This window comes from Petaurus breviceps, unplaced genomic scaffold, assembly GCF_028583685.1.
Source record: "Petaurus breviceps papuanus isolate PSGF00001 unplaced genomic scaffold, PetGlider_PUasm1.0 90994, whole genome shotgun sequence".
Lineage (NCBI taxonomy): Eukaryota > Metazoa > Chordata > Mammalia > Diprotodontia > Petauridae > Petaurus > Petaurus breviceps.
The window spans coordinates 5,841,883-5,847,882 of NW_027187393.1; positions in this window are offsets into that span (position 1 = coordinate 5,841,883).

The following is a 6,000-nucleotide window of genomic DNA, read 5'->3' on the forward strand; positions in this document are numbered from 1 at the left end:
TCATTGTCATTTCATTTTCCTGTTTTATAGGCACAGAAGTTAAGTCATGGTGATGCGGCAAAGTACAGTGCTCCAGTGCAGTTCTCCCTTTTAATAACTTCTTCAGAAATATAAACGCAGAAAACTTGTAAAAACCATCATTTGAAAATGCATTCCCTTCCATTTCTTTTATGCTTATTTAATTCTGTAAATTTTGACATCTAAATTTAAAATTTTAGCTTTAATAGATGAAGCGCCTTGTCATCATGCCTTGCCTTTGTGATCGTTTCCGGATGATACGTTCTCAGACTGGGGTCCTCTTGCCTGGTTCACTCATTCTCCTCATCTATATCCATTCAGCCTTTCCTTGTGGATTCACATCAAACTGTCGTGTACGCATCAAAATCTCATTCTTTGAATGATCTTAAGGCTAGTATTACAAATACAATTTTTTCAGTCACTGAGTAACAACTGACAGAATTTTAAAAATGAACTAGAATGATGGATAAGTCAAGGGAGTGATTTTGTTAAATTTTAATAATCAACCTTTCAAATATCCCTTTTTTGTATATTTGTAGCTTTTACACTTCTGAGGGTATTAAAGCTGAACTGCACTAAGATTTTTGGGACATACTGTATAGTGAAAAATCCAGGAAATGGACTTCTGGAACCTTGTAATTATAAGACAGAACTTGGAAAGGCAACAGATTGAAGACATACTGTGAAGGGCACAAAGAGTTTGGATTTAGTCCTATGGGTGATGGGGAGCTATGATAGGGTTTTGAAGAGAGCTGTAATGTGATCAGAATAGAACATTAGGAGAATAATCTGGTATGAATTATGGTATCACAGAACTAGAAGGTTTCAGAGGTCATCTAACCCAAATCCTACCTAAGCAGGCATCCTCTATACAGCATGGCCATCAGCTACTTTTTGGCCTTGGCTAGAGCATGCCTTCCATTCTCCTAAGGCAGCTCACCCAATGGTTAGAAGCTTGGCTGGAGTGTTCTTCCTTTTTATTGAATTGAGAGCTGTCTTTCTGTCACTTCTCTTTCCTTTGATCCTGGTTCTCCCCTCTGTGGTCACCCATAACAAGCTTATACAAGTACCCAAAGGCCTTTCTGTCTGGGGCTGGGCTTTTCCTTTAGGTTTTTAGCACCTGCTGGCATGAATTGGAGGTGGGGAGTGGAAAGTGGGAGGGGAGAGATGGACTGGAGCCTCAGAAGGCCATCTGGTACATCTGTAATAAATTCAGAATCTTCACACTTCTGAGGCAATCTGGGAGATAATGGTTCTTCCAGGATTCCAGAGTCCCTGATCTTCTTCATATTGATATAGATTTATTTATTCCACAGTAAAAGGTCCCTCAAAATGATGTATAACTACAGTGTGGCTGACTCCATTTAGAGATGAATTCAGTGAGGCTGGGTGTACTGGCCCAACCCTTCCAGTCTGAGCTTCGAGGTGTCAATTAGCCTCCTAGTTTTTGTTAAAAGGTAAACTATAGCATAAGCCTTTATGAGGGCTTCTGATGAACCAAGGGGATAATTATGGGACTTATGGTGCCTGACTAAATATGAGCAACAGGAGTTCCAAGTGAGTGGAAGGAAGCAAGTCCTAAACTCAGGCAGAATTCCATCCCTGTGAATTGTTTGGTGCTGACATATTCTCTGAGCATCAAGGAGTGTCCATTTCATTCTCCTTCCTGGCCCATGAAATGATTGTTGTTGTTCAGTAGCTCTAGTGACCCTGTATGGGGTAAAGATACTTGAGTGGTTTGCCATTTCTTTCTCCAGTGAATTAAGGCAAATTGAGGTCAGATTTGAACTCAGGAAGCTGACTCTTTTGACTCCAGGCAGGGACCTCTATCCACTGCACCACCTAGCTGGGATTTAATAAACTTTTTTTCCCCAAAGATCCGAGGAAGAAAAGAAGTAGCCACTAACGAGGCAATCCTCAAGAAAAATAAAACCCCAGTGATCACAGGGCCTACCAACCTCACCCCAACCCGGAGGAGGAAAGTCATATAGACGACTATATTAAGAAACAGTCCTTTCCAGCCAATGGTAAAACAGGCCCCATAGATTTTAGGGCATCTAAAACAAAGGGATTTGTAGTTAGAGGACATGATTTGTTCCCATTTCTGACTTTTACTATCTATATGATCCTAGTTAGGTCAAACAAATAAAGGTCAAAAACCTTTTTGAGTTTCACTTTCCTCATTTGTAAATGGGGATAATAATACTTTTGTTATGATTTTGAATAAATCTTACTGACTCTGGTTTTATGTGAAATTAAACCAATATTGTAGGAATCATGAAGCCACAGCAAATAGTATCTATAGGCTCAGGATCCATGACAAGGGACTGTCAGATGGTGGCACCTGATGGCACATCCACCTTGGTTTCCCAAAGATTAGCTATAGTGGTTCAATTATTATAGGGGCTGAGGGACAGCATGGGGAGAGTTTAAAGAAAGACCTCCACAGTATGGCTTACACCTTTCTTTTCCCACCTTATTCCATGCTATTCCTTTCACAATCTCTCTCTTGCTGTCAGACTGGCTTGCTAACTGTTCCTTGTATACAATACTCCAGTTCTTGTCTTTATGGTTTTTGCCATGATGATGCCTTGAATTTGCTCCTTCCTCACCTCCAATTTGGAGTTAGAACCAAAATGTAACTGAATTGTAAATGCACTTTGACCTAGAAATATCACTACGAGGTCTATAGCCCAAAGATTTCAAAGGAGAAGGACTCATATGGACAAAATATTTATATCAGCAGTACTTTGTTACAACAAAGAACTGGAAACCAAGGAGGTGCCCATAAATTGGGGGATGATTGAACAGATGAATAAATGAATGGAATGGAATATAATTGTGTGGTTAAAAAAATGATGAAGGTGATAGTTTCATAGAAACCTGGAGGACTTGTCTGGACTGATATAAAGTAGACAGAACCAGGAGAAAAATTTATACAATAACAATACTATAGACAAATAACTTTTAAAAATTTTATTTTATTAGATTTGTTTATCTACTTTTAGTTTACAACATTCAGTTCCACAATCCTTTGAGTTTCAAATTTTCTTCTCCTCCTTCTCCTTCCCCCTCCCCCTCCATATGGCGTCATGCAATCTGATATAGGCTCTACAAATACCTTCCCATTGAGCATTAGGTTGTAAAGAAGAATTATAACCAATGAAGTGAACAATGGGAAAGAAGAAACAAAACAAAACTAAACACAAAAGAGAGAGCAAGTAGTTTGCTTCAATCTGCATTCAAACTTTGTAGTTCTTTTCTCTGGATATGGCTATCCTTTCCATCAAGATAGATAAATAACTTTAAAACATCTAAGAACACTGACAATCATGATTCCAAAGCACTCAGGTGACATGATACCCACCTCTCGATATAGGTGATGGACTTAGGGTACAGATTGTGACATTTTTTTAGACATGGCCAATGTGGGAACTTGTTTTGCTTGATTATAAATATTTGTTACAAAAGTTTTGTTTTCTTTTTTTTTTTTAATGGTAGGAGGGGAAATTTGAAAACATATTTTTAACTGGAAAAAATAATTTAATTTAAAAAATTTAGCTTTCTCCAAAGCACATATCAGGTAACATCTTACCCTTGTAGACAAAGTGTTTCCTGATTCCCTGAGTTGATAGTGCTGTCTCCTTCTGGAAATTACTTTGTATAAAATTGCACATACATTATTTTTACTACAGAGTGTCCCCAAAGTCCTAAGACAAATTGTCTTAGTCTTTTGTCTTAAGACTGTCTTAGTCTTAAGACTTTTGGGACACTATGTGTACATTGTATCCTCTCTGGCAAATGTAAACTCCTTGTGGTCAGGAACTATTTCTGTTTTGGCTTTGTATCCCCACCAAAGTGGCTTGCATATAGCAAGTGCTTTAATCAATGTTTGCTGAATGCCATCCTGCCCACAGCATAGTACTGGTAGGATCCGAATCTCTAACAACAAAAGAATACACCCTAAGCCAGCCAACTTGGTTTTCAGTTGTTGAGATTTCATCCATATTTCAGGCTCTGAAATCACTTCATATTTCTAAATTTCAGTGTTTCACTTTGGCAGCAAATTCTCTGCTAAGTATTTTTTATAAAATATTATTACCTAAATTTATTTTCTGTCACTCTAGCATTTCTCAGGTCAGAAAAAGGCCAATGATTCATTGCTCTGTGGGTTTCAGATATTCTCCCAGTAGCTTCCTACTTTCAGAAAGCTGACAGTTCATTGCAAAATATTGGTGTTAAAAAAATCAGTTATCATCACCAAGACATCTGAGGTTATTCACAGTGCTGCAAAATTTCCCCAGAATTAGTTGAGTTTCACCAAAAGGGCAGTGGGGAGATCTCTGTAGCACACTGTGCATAATCAACCAAGATCTGTACAAGAGAAAAAAGCATAAAGAAGGTCTCATAGACCTAAAAGGAACCTCAGGGGCCACCCTCTGAGGTCAAAGCCCTTCATTTTTCAAATGGGGAAACTAAGACCCAGGAAGTTTAAGTGGTCATGCAGGTAGTAAACATCAGAAATTCAAATCCAGGTCTTCTGACTCCAGGGTCAGTTTCCTTTCCATTATACTATGCTATGTAACCTAAGAAGAAGGTAAGCTGGTCACCTGGGGAGAATGAGGGATAACTGTTAGACCATTGTAATGGGAATGCAAATTTGGAAGATCTTCCCTGCCCCTAGGCTAAAGTGCACCAGAAGCCTGGGGAGGGAGGCTTGTTTTTCAGTAGATACTTTTTGATTGGCCAGTGGGTCAATAAGGTTGTTACATTCTCTGAGCCAGGAGAAGGCTATATAAGCCCTGATGTGTAGCTTTGTTTTGGGACTCACTTTGAGAAGTGTTCTGTGATTTGATCTGAATTCTGGGAAGCCGTTGTTGAGAGTCCCCCGGCTTTGAAAAACCCAGATGCTGATTTGTTATGGATGTAATGGTTGGACAGTTTGGAAATCCGTCTACTTGATCTGTTTCTGTCTTGATAATTCTGCCTGTATACTTTGAGGTTCGGGGTGCTGACCTTTTTCCCCTGAACAAGGTAAATGATATATGTCTGACTCATTAAAGTAAGCTTGTTAACCCATTTTGAGTTGCTTTCCTTTATCAAAGCAGATCCAAGAACCTGTATGGGCAGCAAACCCTGAGGACGCGCTTGGGGTGCTTGCTGCTACAACCATATGTAATTTAGATGCCCTTAGCACTCTGGGTAGATGCCTCTTGGAGGATTTTTGGGAGGACACCAATGAGATTACAGCTCCATTGAAATATCAAGCATTCATTATAATGCCTTGCTAGGCCATATTAACCATGCTCCTTGTAAATCACCCTCACCATCCTCTCTGATCTAATGTGGAGGTAGTGTACAAAGAGCACCAGCTTAGGAGCAGAGAACCTGGGTTGTTTCTCCCCCAGTGGATTATCAACTACGAAAGCAGGATCTATGCTATTTTTTTCCCCATCTCTGTTTCTCTGTCCTAACATACAGCTTTCATGTTATAGGCATTTAATAGTTTGGTGAATTGAATTGACAAAATCCTAGATCCTTCTATTGGGAAGTGATCTTTCCCCATCTAATCTCATAACATTGGACACTTTTTTTAGGTACTTTGCCTAGTTTGATGTGTGTTATTGACATTTGTGTACATGACTTACCTCCTTTGGTAGACTGTAAGCTGCTTGAATATAGGAGCTATAGGTCTTCTTTATCTTCATATGACTCCAGTCATAACACAGTACCTTGCACATTCTTAATAAATGTAGGCATTTATTAACAACAAATATAGGTTGTAGGAATGGATAAATACGTGAATACTTGATACATGAATTTCTTTTAATTGGAACAAAGCCTTTCATTCCATATAAAATGCAAATAATATTTGGGAAAGTAACACTGTGGTATATATGAATTATATGTCCATCTTCTACATAGCTGCCACAGGGATATTTTTTGGGATAAAGACCTAAGTATTTTGTGTACAGTGTCATG